Below are 15,205 nucleotides of genomic sequence, written 5' to 3' on the forward strand. Positions count from 1 at the left end.
AAATTACATGCGGAGTTGCTAATGAGTGGTGTAGAGGTCATATTTATAAGTAAAATTTTTTTTTTTTTAATTTTTTCCTGTTAGAAGTATTCGCGCCGGTCGTTCGAAGTTACGCACTAGGCAATTTATGACCAAAATTGAGTAGTTTTTAAATCGAATCCAGTTAATTTTTTCATTTATATTCTCTTCATGTGTTCCCATACCAAAAAGAACACTGTGCTTTTCGAGTTAAGAAATATATAATGCCTACCGTTCACTGATTTTGATAGAAAAATCAACATTTGTGTTATTTCAAAGTGCCTTTCTGTTGATCTATGAGGTCATTTTCAGTCATGGTGCAATATTCATTTTGTTTTGCTTCATATTGGTATCAAATGATGTTTTTAAAAAAATTACTTTTATTGGAACTTAAGATTAAAGAAAGCCAAACTTAAAATGGTTACCCCCAAAAGATTTGTTATAGGACTTTAAATATTTTGCTGTAGATTTAACTTGATCAAAATGTGTTGATATATTTCAGAAAATATCTACTTAGATTTTGTGTGTGTTATTTTAAGTTCTCATTAAATTTTAAGTGCTCATCACAGAGCACCGCGGGAAAATTTTTTACTAGTAAATGTCGTTTATATGACTAAGCCGGCATCAATCCTCAGACCTCCGATATTAAAGTATAAACTCTAAGTACTGCCATTGTCGCTATCATATTTATTATTTATATAATAAATTCTTTCCTTTAAGACAAATATCTCTAAAAATTACATAACTTAATTTTTTTAAATTACATTTTTAAGGTTTAGAGTCTACAGTAAGGTAATTCTAATTATTAGAAATATTGGAAAGGTTTTGAATTATTAACTCACAGCCAGTAGCGAGGGAGCAGGCGTTGTAACTGACTCCTTGTATCCATTCTTCGTCTTTTTAAATGGCTATTTCCAAGAGCTTTTCATTTGGAGAAGGTTCTGAAGCTTTTCCTCGCTCTTCGCACGCTCTACATTATCTTGAATGAGTTTTACTGCACGTTCTGATGAGTCTTTAACAACTTCGACAGTTTTACGAAGCTTTGAAACCCATTGTATCCTGGAAATTCTTTCCAAAAAATCTGAGGGAGTTTCATACTTTGACATTTTTCAGAAGTATGACCTAGGATATTAAAAATTAACGAGGAATCTGGCGAAATATATGATTGAAGACCTGGTGGTTGGTCTATATTAAACAGAAAACTGTTATCAGAAGGGATTTTAGCTTTGGTTCTACCCATTCCTACATTTTTAATGCCACTCCGTTGGGTTGAATAAAGAACTTTTGCCATCTTTTCCATTTCGATGTAGTGATCTTTATTTTTTTTTTTTTTTTTTTTTTTTTTTTTTTTTGTTCTTTAATCTTTATAAACTCGTAATATATAATACAATCTTTACAGTTTAAGTATAGTTAAAAAAAAAAAAAAAATCACAAGATCACGTTATAACAAATATTATATGAAATAAAACTGTAAAGTGTTAGATTACTTCAAAGAACGCGGGAAACTTGCAGAAGACCGATGGTCTTGTCATCAAGAAACCGCTTTGCGTTATTAATATTTTTGGATACTTCAATTTAAAATAAATTTATATTTAAAAAATCATGTCATCAGTTTCGACAGAATGAAAGTAAAAATGCAAAAAACAAAGAATGCAGACAAAACAAAAAAAAAAAAAAAAATTTTTTTTTTTTTTTTTTTTTTTTTTCTTTTCCTTCCCCTCTCTTTTTTTCCCTTTAATTTTTTAATTTTATTACAATACACATAAATATAAGTAGGTACACGATTTGCTAAATAGGTAATATAAAGTCGTTTTTTAATATATAGTGTTGATAAATAAAAATTTATTTATTTATTAGTGTTGATAAATAATATAATTTATTACTGTTGTTGTTGTTGTTTGTTTTTGAGTTATTTACAGTTTTTAGAGTTATTAGAGTTGATATTGGTTTCGGAACAAAGTTAGTTTTATATATAGTTTTGAATGTTTTAGGCTTAATAAAAGTTCATAGAGTTGTTAGTGTTTAAAATAAGACCTTTTAATAATGTTTTCAGAGTATTTAAGTTATTCGATTTTTCCAGTTGGGTATTTTTGGATACTAATTTGTTATATAGACAAGGACCACGGTACGAAATAGAAAAGCGCGAGAGAGTAGTTTTTTGGAAAGGTACTTTGAAGTTTCCCGTTCCTCTGGTATGGTATCTATTGTTGCTATTTTGAAAGAAATTCTTTGAAAAGTGAGAAGGAACAAGTCCAAGTTTATATTTGAGCATAAATAACAAATTTTGGAATATATTGATTTGATATACATTTAATGCTTTCAAATTTTTTAATAGTGGCTCAGCATGCGAGAGTCTATCCTTATTAAAAACTATTCTTGCAGCATGTTTTTGTTTTCGATATAGTGTGGTTAGTTTGGATCTATGTGTACTCGCCCATGCAACATTAGCGTATATGTAGTAGCTTTGTATGAACGAGAAGTATAAGAACTTTAAATTATCAGGAGACAGTATAGAACTTGCTTTGTAAAGGATACCAATGTTTTTTGATATTTTAGTATTTAAAATATCTATATGTGATTTCCAAGAGATGTTCTCATCAATAAGTATCCCTAGAAATTTAGTTGCTCGGGTTCTCTCTATTTCTTTATTATCTATATTTAACGAAGGTAAATCGGAAGGTATTTTTATAAAGTTAGGATGAAAAAGAATGTATTTGGTTTTTTCTGTGTTTAGCGATAATTTGTTAGATTTTAACCAACTGTTTATTTTTTCAAGTTCAGTATTTGTAGTTTCATAAAGTTCTGTAATAGATGAGGATGCATAAGATAAATTAGTGTCGTCTGCGAACATTATGACATCCAATTTACTCGAGGCTTTAGGAAGATCGTTTATGTATATTAAAAACAAAAGAGGTGCAAGAATGGAACCTTGGGGGACACCGTATTTTATTTTGAGTAATTTTGAAGCTTTTTTTTAATGAGCAATAACGCATTGTTTTCTGTCTAGTAAAAACTTTTTGAACCAGTTTAGTGCAACACCTTTTATCCCATATTTTTCCATTTTCCTAATTAAAATAGCGTGATCTACTGTGTCAAACGCCTTAGATAAATCAACAAAGACTCCAAGGACGTATTTTTTGTTTTCAAAGGAGTTATTTATATTATTAATAAGATCTAGAATTGCGTGTTCGGTTGAATGTTGCTTTTGGAAGCCAAACTGTTTTTCATTTAGGATTTTGTTATTTGTTAGATATTTATACAGTTTATTGTATATTACTCTCTCCAAAAGTTTTGAAAATACAGGTAGAACTGAGATTGGTCTGTAGTTATTTAGTGTAAATGAATCTCCGGTTTTTAATATTGGTATTACCTTAGCTATTTTTAATTTATTCGGTACAGATCCTGTAATAATTGAAGATTTAAATATTTCATATATTGGTTGTTTTATCACTGAAAACACATTTACAACTATATAGCTACAAATGTCGTCTATCCCAGGAGCCTTATACGTCTTAAGTGAGTTTTTTGCAATTTCTAGTTCTTCATGGTTTAGTCCAGAGAAAATATTTAAACAGAGATGTTGGTTTGTGATATAGGTTTCGAAGGAGATATCAGGGCATTGAATATTTGAAGCCATGTTAGGGCCTATGTTTGCAAAAAAGCTATTAAAGTTTTCAGCGATAGAATTTTTGTCGATATATTCAGTTTCATTAACGATAATTTTATCAGGTAAATCATTTGATTTTGTATGGTTTTTACCTATTATTTCTTTCAATATGTTCCAGGTTTTTTTAATATCACCTTTGCTTTTTTGTAGTTGTTTTGAATAATATATTTTTTTAGAATTCTTTCTAATTTTTTCAAACAGATTTTTGTATTCCTTGTATGTAGTTAAGTTAGTTTCATTTCTGTTTTTTAAAAACTTGATATATAATTTTTGTTTTGTTTTTGATGATTTTCTAATCCCGTTAGTTATCCATGGGCAGTTTAAATGTTTTAACTTTATTTCTTTCTCTTCAACAGGGAAATGTTTATTGTAGTGGTCTAGAAAAATATTAATAAACAAATTGTATGCGGAGTTTGTGTGTCCAAGGTTACATTCTTGATATACTCCATCCCAATTTACTATAGATAGCGAGTCTTTAAAATTTTTGATAGAGATTTGATTGATTTTTCTTTTATAAATTTTGGTTTTGATATTGTTAGAGGTTTTTAGATCTTGAGATAATGAAAAATAAATAGGAAAATGATCTGATATATCGGTTTTGATAATTCCTGCTTTTAAAGAGGTTTCTAGAAATGTATTTGTTAATATATTGTCTATAGCAGAAACGGAGGTTGGGGTTACTCGGGTAGGTTTGTTGATGATTGGGAGGATACACAATTGAAACAGATTATCAAAAAAGAGTTTAGTATCAGCGTTTTCTTTGTAGTTTAAACTGTTAATATTTAAATCCCCTATAAAGAAAATATTTTTTCCCTTATCATTTATTTTGAGAAAGATTTCATTAAAAAAATTTGTAAATTTATTTATATCACCTTCTGGAGGTCTATAGCAAGTGGAAATTATAATACTTTTTGATTTATTACCCGTTATCTCAATAGTAAAGACTTCACTATCAGTATCAGAGATAGAGAGGTCTTGTCTTACTTTAAACACTTGATTATTTCGGATATACGTTGCGATCCCTCCTCCCCTTTTATTTGTTTTTCTTTCAAAAGATATTAGTTTATAATTTGGAATTTGAAAATTTGTGTTCGTTTGAAGTAATTCATCAGAACACCACGTTTCGGTTATGCAAATCATACTAAATGAGTAATTGCAATCTATTAGAAAGTGTTTTAGTTTATCAAAATTTTTATTTATACTTCTTATATTTATGTGTATTGCAGTAAAACTATTTTTTAAAGTTTCGAGTTCAATTTTAAAAGTTTCAGTTTCAAAATATTTCGAATCAAAATTATTTCTGTGAAAATTTTGCGCATCAGAGTCGTAAAAATCGTTTAGTAAAATATTATTAGCAGTTTCGAAGGCATTGAAACGCAGCGTTTCAAAATCTATTGTTTTGTTTATGTTTGCGTCAGTCATAGCGTAAAGTGCGATAAATCAAAACGTGCTAGCATAATAAAAAATGTACAGAACTATTTCACATATCTCGATTAAGTACTTTTTTAAAATTAAAGTTATTTACGAAAATCTCTGACGAATATTTTATCATATTTGATTATAGCAAATTTACCTTCCTTTCGGAATCTTAACATCTTCCCATAGCTTTTTTCTTATTTCCATCGTTTCGTTCGCGTAGTCTTCATTAATGAATATTCCGGTTCCTTTGAGTTTTTTTGATAGCGTTAAGATTTTATTTTTATTTTGGAAGTCTAGTAGTTTAATTATTATAGTTCTTGGAGAGTTATCTTCATTTATTTTTCCAATGCGGTGAGCTCTTTCAATTATTACGTCTTCAGAGATTTCCAGTTTATTTCTAAATAGATCTTTAACTTTCTTTGTACAGTCATTCCAAGATTCCATGGGCAGCTCAGATAAGCCATCAATCCTTAGGTTATTACGGCGTGAACGATTTTCAAGGTCAATATTTTTTTTTTTTAAATTGTTAATTTCGCTAGCCATCAGACTGTTTGTTTCCGATAATTTTTTTAAGAAATTTTCTTCCTGAAAGTTGATGCTTTCCTTTATATCGTTGATGTCTTTTTCAATTATTTTAACCTTCGATTTGCTTTTATTAAACTCGTTTTCAAGTTTGTCAAGCCGATCTGTTAATATTTTTAGATTTGCACTTATGATATCGCTAAATATCTTTTCCTGTTTTTTTAAAAGGTTGATAGTTTCACTAAGAATACCTTTTTTTTGTTCTTCCAGTTTGTTGGTTATTAGTTTTTCAATATTTTTCATTGTAACTTCCATATTGAAAATTTTTTCAAAAACACGTCTTGCTCTTACGATGCCGCAAAAAAAAAAAAAAAGAAAAAAAAAAAAAAAAAAAAAAAAAAAAAACATTAATAGAACATGCTAGCGCCAGCACCACGGTTGATTGATCCAAATACCACATATGGTTTCGCCACGATTTTAACACCACTTCTGCGGCAGGCTCATACGCATTGTAATGGTACATCTGCCAATAGTTTCTTTGATCCTAAGAGTGTGAGTTAAAAATAATGCAATATACATAGTAAGTAAGGTTGATAATGACATGTCTAACATCAAATGTAATAAGTGTAATTTATTTATGTCATTATTCTAACACAATTTAGTTGGTCTTTTTTTGAAACAAATTATTCTTAAATTATGAGACAAATATAAAAATATTTAGGAAATTAAGTTTTACTTCAAAAGCTGCAGAATCAGAAAACTCGCAGGTCAAAAACTACCATGCCCAGAAAAGAGAAATGTAGTCACCCATTCTGTTGATCTCTTTGACAATTTCATCACTCAGAAAAAGAACCTGTCTAATCTTAGGGAGAACCAAATTGAACTTCATATAGTACAATGCCTTTGCCATGAACCTGGCGTGTGAAATAGCTCCGGTTTTGTGAATTTTATACTTAACTGTCTGATCTTCTTCAAGGAACATAACTACAAGCTCTGCCAGTTCACAATAATCTTTGCGCTTCTCAAAAGTCTAAATGTATATAATTTACAATTTAATTAGAAACTTTTATGTTTCTTCTTTCTATTTTTACAGTTATTATATATATTTGGTATAAAGTTGTTTTAAAGTAATATAATTTTTTATTTTAATCTTACCTGACTATTTCTTAACTTGTTTTTATCTATCAGGTCCTTGCAAGTTTTGAGCACCAGTAGAGCCTGCTTCTCCAATCAGGTACTCTTAACATTCTGGTGATTAAATTTCAACAGCATCTTCTCGTTGTTTGCATCAATACCATGCTAGTTCTGCTTTAGAGATTTAAATAGTTGAATCTCTGGTCCAACAGATTTGTTTACTGCAACTTAATTGCAAAAGTGTTTTATATGGAGCTCTCCTGCATGATGGCGGCAGACTAACAAGAGAAATGGTCGGCCATGAAAATTAGATAATCTTACACAAGCTCCTTTTAAATAGCCAGTGTTTGAAGCAGTAGTATCAAAACAAACTCCGTGGATGAACTGCCCTAGATCAAAAGAATCTAATAGATTTTGAGTTGCTGTGAACTGAGCCTCACCACTGCCGTGTTCCAACCCTGGAGCGCCCAACAGATGGAACTGATTGTCATGCCTTATAAGCACACAAATTCGGTTTTTTGTCTCATCTATGCTACCCGTATAATCTTTGATAACTTTGCTATCAAAATGCACAATGATGGGTTTGTCGCTCGTCTTAAACATAGTGGTTATGTTTGCTCTAAGAACACCAGCATCTTTTCTTATTATTGTATCAAAAATCCTGTGAGTTGAGCTGTGGGATAATGTTACGTTTTCTATATCTCCACCGGCTTTGCAAAGAAAAGAAGAGATAAGTGCTGTTGCCTGGTTAGTAGATATTCCCATCCCAATAGCAGTTCTGGCAGTTTTTGAAAAAATGTCTTTTGATATCTTTAGAGTCATTTTTTTAACTGTCTTCTTCTTTGATGCGTTACCAATCTTAAAATCATCTTCGGAACATGCATCATTAGAGTCATCAGTAATCATTTCATTGTCAGAGGAAAATCCGGAGAAATCATGGAATGTTTTTTTTTCTATACCAGATGTTTTAGAGTTATTTCTTGACGCAGATCTATTACTAACATCTACAAACCGACCGTCCAACGCTCCAATCACCATCTTTCGGCAACTTAGCTGGTCCTGTATGAAGGTTAAATCTTCAATCTTATCTGCTTCCAGTCTTAGCCTATCAGTCTTTAAACTACGTTCAAGAAGCGTAAGGTCTTCTCCAGCCCAAAATAATCTTTTAAATTTAATTTTATTAGGTAAGAACAAGAAAAAGTAAACTATTTACTTCACAATAAATTAGCTTAGTACAGGGTGTTTGACTAGAAAATGTTAAAATTTAATAATTATCCCCAACCTATCATTGATTTCTCAAATTTATTGTCTCAAGATAACCAATTTCAATTTTTTTCTGGGATTTCTTCAATCCTATGTACTTTTCTACATATTGCTTGGCCTGATACATCATCCTTTTGTCACTGATGTCTTTAAAGCCAGTTTTTCTCCAAGGAATTAAGATTCCGGAAAGGATACAACTGATATTGCAAAATTCATTGTTTGTTATGCATTTTAATCTATGAAAAACTTCCGTAAATTAAAAACATAACTTATTAAATTATCTTTACTATATTTGACATAAAACATTAAATAACGTTCTTATCTATTGATTTCTAAAGCTAAAAGCTTACTGGAAAGTTTTGGACATTAAAGGACAAGCGACGAGATCCTTAAGTGCTTCCTTTGGAAATTGTTCTCTTAAAAAAAAGTAGCGTTAGATAACGTGAATCCTTAGGGGCAGCTGGTTTGTTTCTATTCTATCCAGAGTGATCTCGATCTTCTTTTTTAAACCCCTTCTTGGGACAGGGATACACCTCAGATACTTGAGCTGTCATAGCTAGCTTCAAAACAAAATTTCATAATGTTAATCATTGTTTTATAACACTATAAACATTTTCATAATTTGTATGAAGTTTAAAATTTTTTAAAAGTTTATTTAAAATATTATAACTGTTTAAATAACCTAATTTATTTAACTATAATTATAAAATATAACATGCATTATTATGTTATGTTGTTATAATAAACTTACTTGAGGTGGAAATAATAGATTTTTTAAAATTAAAAATTGTTAAGTAGCTCGATAAACAATTGTTTTGTAAACAGCGCTTTTTTTAAATATTACCCGATTTTTGCGTTTTTAGAGTACCACCTGGTAACATATATGATAATAATAAAAATGCGCACAATCGGTATGAATAAAAAACCTTCCGTTCTTTGTATTGACGCAATTAAGTTGCTAAAGGTTTATAAATTTCTATTCGCGCTGATCATTTGAAACTGCCCATAAAAACTCAAAAAATGTAAAAAAGTTGAACTTGAAACAACTGGCGCGAGTATAAATACTCATCCAGAATAAAAAAAAAAGAAATTCATTAACAAACCAATACTTTAGGAACATTTTGAGACACTCCGTGAAATAAAATTCGTTCATGAGGGTCAAAATGGGATGGCCTACAGACCATTTTACAAAAAAAAGAAAAACATTTCTTGAGGCAGAAAGTGATGGTGATATTTCTGATGTGTCTGAGGAAAAGTGTAGTTTTAGAAAAATCAAAAAAAAATCTAAATCACCTTCAGTAGATGATCCAGTTCTTATTTCTAAAACACACCACAGGTTCAATCTACCAGCTGGTGAAAAAAAAGAAGTTCTAACAAGATTTGGTTAGCCTATTTTTTTTCTCAAGATTTCAACTGTCAACAAAGCTGCAAAAAAGCCACTATTAGATTTAAATGTAATGGAAGAACCAACAGTTGACGATTAACAGATATTATCGCAAAGTAACAACTAACTGATAATTAGGAAGATTTCAAATTATATGAATATTTTGAAAATAGGGACGACAAATGCTCCTTGTCAGCAGGCTGGAAAACAAGACTCTGATAAGTCCTTAGGTGTCCAAAATCTTAACCATGTTTTATGTTCTTAATCATGTTTAAAATAACTGCAAGAGAGCCATGCAGGTAGTTTAAACATGATCCTTTCTTTCTTTTTTCTTTTTTGTTAAAGATGTTTTTTTATAAGTGTATTTTCATTAATAGGATCGCAAGTAGATTTTGCAGTTAATGAAGCAAAACTGACGCATTTTGATCAGCATTTTTTCATGAAGAGATTTGCGGGTAAGATTTGATTTCTTATTAGGGTTGTATAATTAAAGTTATTTCTTTAAAATCAATTAACCCTACCTTTTTTGAGAGGACAACTTCTCACTTTTTTTAACTTTTAAAGTTTTCTTTAATTTAAGTTTTCAAAGTTAGCTATAAAATAAGGTGTAGGTGCTTGCAAAATGAACATAGTAGAATATAATAAATGAATAAATAAATAAGAATTATTCTTTTTAGTTACTGCGGGTCTTAATATGAACTGTGTTTTATATTTTTATAGAATTTGAAAAGTCATGCTTATATCTTCTCAATGGTATCCGTTATGATATTAAAAAGATTAAAATTTGTTTGGACAACATTGAGAATAAGCTGTAAAGTTTTAGAGAACCTGCTGTTGACCAAACCATGTTAGCAGCATCAACTTTACTCCAAACGCAATTGTACAATATTTTCCCTGTATTAAGTGACACAGACTTAGAAAATATAGTAATTATTATAGCGGAAAAAACTGTCAGAGCGTCTTTGGTGTGAAATGTATATTTTCAAATTACAGTCTTTTCATTATTTTTAGTTAGATTTTAAGTAATGTGATAAATAATTGTAGACAGTGTTTATGATAGATATACATAATGATGTGATGCATTTTATACAATAATTTTCCTATGTTTACCAAACATCACTCTTAAATAAAAAATTTTAATAGTGTGCAGTATTATTTTAATAAAAGGGCTTGTTGTTAGTCAATGCTAGTTATAATTATAGGTATATGTAAAATGCAAGTTGCAGTTAGTGGAGTTGTATAAGGAACATGACTTATGAAATATGGAAGAAAACTTAAATTTTCTTGTAGATACTTTTATTATTAATTTTTCCTTGTGCACCAAATCTTTTTGTCTAAAATATTTGGCTGGCATGCAGTGTTGATGAATATGTGTGTTCATCAACACTGCATACTACTGCATACCTCTGCAATGTAATATTTAAGAATAAGGATTTGGTACACAAGGAAAACTTAATATCTGCAGTAGTATGCATACACTTCATACAACTGCATGCTACTACAATGTTAAAGGCTATGGCTGAGAGCTAAATGCTATGTATAATAGGACATTATCTGCATTATTTACAGTGGCGTACCAGAGAGATTTGCAAGGGAAGGGGGGGTTGTGTTGATATATGTCTAATATCTATATGTATATGCCTAAAATTTAATAAATTTAAAAAAATCTAATAAACATTTAAAGTTGGTATAGATTTTTTTTCACCATATTTATCTTCTTTCTTTATTGCATTTCGCAGTGCAATTTTTTTTTTTATAGAAGAATTAATAAAATTGGTAATAGTAATAATAATAATAGTAATAATAATAATAATAATAATAATAATAATAATAATAATAATAATAATAATAATAATAATAATAATAATAATAATAATAATAATAATAATAATAATAATAATAATAATAATAAAAATAATAATTATAATAAAAATAATAATAATAATAAAAATAATAATAATAATAAAAATAATAATAATAATAAAAATAATAATAATAATAAAAATAATAATAATAATAAAAATAATAATAATAATAAAAATAATAATAATAATAAAAATAATAATAATAATAAAAATAATAATAATAATAAAAATAATAATAATAATAAAAATAATAATAATAATAAAAATAATAATAATAATAAAAATAATAATAATAATAAAAATAATAATAATAATAAAAATAATAATAATAATAAAAATAATAATAATAATAAAAATAATAATAATAATAAAAATAATAATAATAATAAAAATAATAATAATAATAATAATAATAATAATAATAAAAATAATAATAATAATAATAATAATAATAATAAAAATAATAATAATAATAAAAATAATAATAATAATAAAAATAATAATAATAATAAAAATAATAATAATAATAATAATAATAATAATAATAAAAATAATAATAATAATAATAATAATAATAATAAAAATAATAATAATAATAAAAATAATAATAATAATAAAAATAATAATAATAATAAAAATAATAATAATAATAAAAATAATAATAATAATAAAAATAATAATAATAAAAATAATAATAATAATAATAAAAATAATAATAATAATAAAAATAATAATAATAATAAAAATAATAATAATAATAAAAATAATAATAATAATAAAAATAATAATAATAATAAAAATAATAATAATAATAATAATATGTAGGATACTTTTGAGTTATCCCAACTGAATACTATCTGTGCCCCGTATAGGTTCCGTTTGCTATCCCGGCTTGGTCCCTTTTGTGTTTTCAAGCGGGAATACCGCACTGGTCCCGTCTTGATCCCGCGGATAAAAACCGCTGGAACGCGCCCGGGTACTCTAAGGGCTGGCTAGTTGGCCAGCAAGTACAGCCATACAGGACCCGAACGGGAACCATCTGGGATACCAAACGGGAACCGTACGGGGTTTGTCCGCGGGATCAACATGGGAACCGTATGGGCAGAATAAAAAAAAAAAAGAAAAGTCTTTCGGTTGCATCTTTTCCACGTATTGACCCCAGATTTCTCCCGGATGTGCTTTAAATAAATTTTATTTATAGATTTTTAATTTAATTTCATTATTTATAGTTTTCATTTTTTAGAGTCTCTCGACAAACTCTAAAAAAATGTAAATTATAAACAATAATTATAAAGAAACATCAAAATTTAATGTTTTTTTGTTTCATTTTAAATAAACTGAATGACCATTTAAATCTTGGTAGAGTGATTATTAATGTAAGTTGTGAAGGAAAAATTTGTAGCATGTATATATTCAAAATGAATATACATTTTGCATATATACCTGCTACAAATTTTTGAATAAGTAGAAAAAAAATTAAATCAGTAGAATCTTATATTTGTTTGTTGGTAAAATTCAAACTAAGAACTGCGAACCTGTAAAATGGAAACTTTTTTGCAAATCAAATCAAGACATTCTAAGGACCATTGAATTTTACCAACAACCACCTGATTTACTAAAAAGTGCATTCCGGTAGACAAATGTCCACACAAAAATGTTTAGCAGGTCACATGTGTCTCGCAGGCAACAGGTTCAGTACTGCTGTTTTAAGTATGTAATAGTTATAGCTTTTTTTTATATATAAAATAGCTTGATTTTGCTATAACTTTAATAAAACTGTGAACAGTGTAAAAAGTTAAGTAGTAATATTATTGGTGACTCCAAAACAGGAAGATTTATTTACCTTACATTCCTGATAATTGTGTTACCATTTGCTATTTCTTCGTATGATTCTTTCTATATCCAGTTTAAACTGATGATTGTTGACTCAATTGTGTCTTATTACTCCATTCTTTAGAGGGCAGCATAAAAAAGTTTTTTTAAAAAGAATTGTTATGCCTTGAATCAGTGCAACTTTACATGACTCTAACTCATATTAAGTTGCACGGATATGTAGCTAAAAGTTTTGAAATTTCTACATGAGTAAGCTTGAACTTTCATCATTGTATGCATTTTGTTAATCTTTTTCAATTGTTTAGCATCATTTTATATATTTAGGGTTATACATTTAGTTAACACTAGAAAAAGGAAGCACTAAACTTAATAACATAATGCTACTAGGTAATCAGCATTACATATCTTATGACAATTCTGTATGGTAAAGTTATTTTAATATAGACTGAGACGAATATTCGTTTGTAGGTCTCAAGCATTACACTTCTTTAGCCATAATTGAAGGCCTTATAGGAAGACCCACAGTATAGTTGGGAACCGGTAAATTACTGGTAAATCGAGATTTTTTTACAGTATAAGTTTACCGGTTTTTATATAATCACCGGATTTTACCGTCTGAAAAATCAAACAAAAAAGTGTTAATGGTATTATTTTTAAAAAAGATATACATTTTTGTTATTTTGAACATTTTATTTATTCATATATAAGAAAAAAATTTTCAGAAAGCAAAAACTATCAAGGAATTCAGCACTCGTTCGTTACCTTCTTTTTGTAGCAAAGCAACCTGCAGTACAAAATGCTCTTTCACTTTCAACAGAAGTTGGAGTAATTGTTTTAAGTGTCAATAGTTTAGTCTTTAAAATTTTTGTTTCACTATTTCTTTCATACAGGTGGAAATCTTTGGACAATGACTTTAATTCTTAATGACTGCTATACTTTCCAGTCAGAGACTGAATAACGATCTGATCTAATTCTTCAAACAACAGCTTCAGTTGAGTTTCAGAATTTTGATGTTGTGAGAAAGCTCCAAGTTAGTAGTACTAATATTCTCGTCTTCTTTAAAGCTGCAAATGTGATGTAGCATTTCTTTAGCTACTTTAAACCAATGTCGGCTTTAAAGGAACTAATAAAAAATCATCTGTTTTTCCGACTGATTCTGGTTAATTCAAATATCTTAATAAAGCAAGAAAATTGCTCTGTTTTCTTTCTCTGTATCTTTTTAATACAGCTACTTTCATGCTTCCTGCAAGTTAGGACATATAATTTTGAAAATTCTTCTTTAACATTTCGGTTATTAAGTTCAAAGTTTTTGATCAATACAAAATTATAATAGCCAATTCACTTAACAATCAATTTCAATAAATTTTCAGCAAAGAGCCATCCAATGACAATCTTCCCCGTTTTTATCGTAGAACTAACACAATCCTCGATAACATATCTTTCGATACTCTGGCCACTCTTATGGAACTCTCAGCACTAGATATATCTAAATCACTTTTTGTAGACAATATCAGTCCTCATGTTTTACGCTTTTGTTCTACCTCAATGTCTTCTCCACTTACTCTCATTTTTCAAAAGTCATTTGACAATGGTGAAATTTCAAGCTCATGGTCCAAAGCAAATGTAACACCTTTATTTAAGAAGGGCTCTAGAATCGACCCATCAAACTATAGACCAATATCCCTCACCTAAATCCCGTGTAAAATAATGGAGAAACTAGTTAAGAAGGCAATTATGCAGCATCTAAAATCAAACAATCTTTTATCAAATAGTCAACATGAAAAAAAAGCATGCGTTACAAATTTCCTTGAAACAATCGACTTCTTGACTGGAAATATAGCCAGAAAGCTACCAGTTGACGTCGTATTTCTGGATTTTGCTAAAGCTTTTGACAAAGTCCCACATTAACGAATGCTTTTCAAATTAAAAATGTACGGAATCAAAGGCAATCTTCTCAATTGGATAAAAGCTTTTCTACTCAGCAGGTCTCAAAGAGTCATCCTTGGTAACACTCAATCGAATTGGTTACCTATGACAAGTGGAGTTCCGCAAGGATCAGTCTTGGGTCCAATTTAATTTGTCATTTTTATCAATGATCTG

General features: G+C 28.6%; 3 pseudogenes across 1 annotated transcript; 1 reads left to right on the forward strand and 2 right to left on the reverse strand.

Annotated features, from left to right (window-relative positions):
- Positions 1–851: 851 nt before the first annotated feature.
- LOC149876514 (uncharacterized) lies at positions 852–7,915 on the reverse strand (annotated as a pseudogene). The gene is made up of 4 exons (XR_016448608.1): positions 6,782–7,915; positions 6,363–6,656; positions 6,040–6,170; positions 852–1,340 (listed from the first exon to the last, which is right to left on the reverse strand). The product of XR_016448608.1 is annotated as an uncharacterized LOC149876514 (transcript).
- Positions 5,005–5,985, reverse strand: LOC149876515 (uncharacterized; annotated as a pseudogene).
- Positions 7,916–9,186: 1,271 nt separating the features above from the next.
- On the forward strand, positions 9,187–14,797 carry LOC149876516 (uncharacterized; annotated as a pseudogene).
- Positions 14,798–15,205: the final 408 nt, after the last annotated feature.

Source organism: Hydra viridissima, unplaced genomic scaffold (genome assembly GCF_058129835.1).
Source record: "Hydra viridissima isolate aposymbiotic clone 2 unplaced genomic scaffold, HvirCarnegie_v1 scaffold_19, whole genome shotgun sequence".
Taxonomy (NCBI): Eukaryota; Metazoa; Cnidaria; class Hydrozoa; order Anthoathecata; family Hydridae; genus Hydra; species Hydra viridissima.